Source organism: Dunckerocampus dactyliophorus, chromosome 15 (genome assembly GCF_027744805.1).
Source record: "Dunckerocampus dactyliophorus isolate RoL2022-P2 chromosome 15, RoL_Ddac_1.1, whole genome shotgun sequence".
In the NCBI taxonomy this organism is placed as follows: Eukaryota; Metazoa; Chordata; class Actinopteri; order Syngnathiformes; family Syngnathidae; genus Dunckerocampus; species Dunckerocampus dactyliophorus.
Genome location: NC_072833.1, coordinates 3,472,573 through 3,472,792, shown reverse-complemented (window position 1 = coordinate 3,472,792; position 220 = coordinate 3,472,573).

Below are 220 nucleotides of genomic sequence, written 5' to 3'. Positions count from 1 at the left end.
ACTTAGAGAGTCTAGGAATGATATTAGCAGTGCTGGATGCCTATTGGCTTAAAAAAATACCCTCCATCCCTCCTCCTCCTCCTCCACCTCCTCCTCCTACTCCTATTCTGCTTCCACCACACACACCCTTTTTTCTCACTCGGGACAAACTCTGTGCAACAGTTTGTCCATCATCTTCAATAAGTTTTCAGCTATTTTGGAATAATAACCAAGTTAGGCC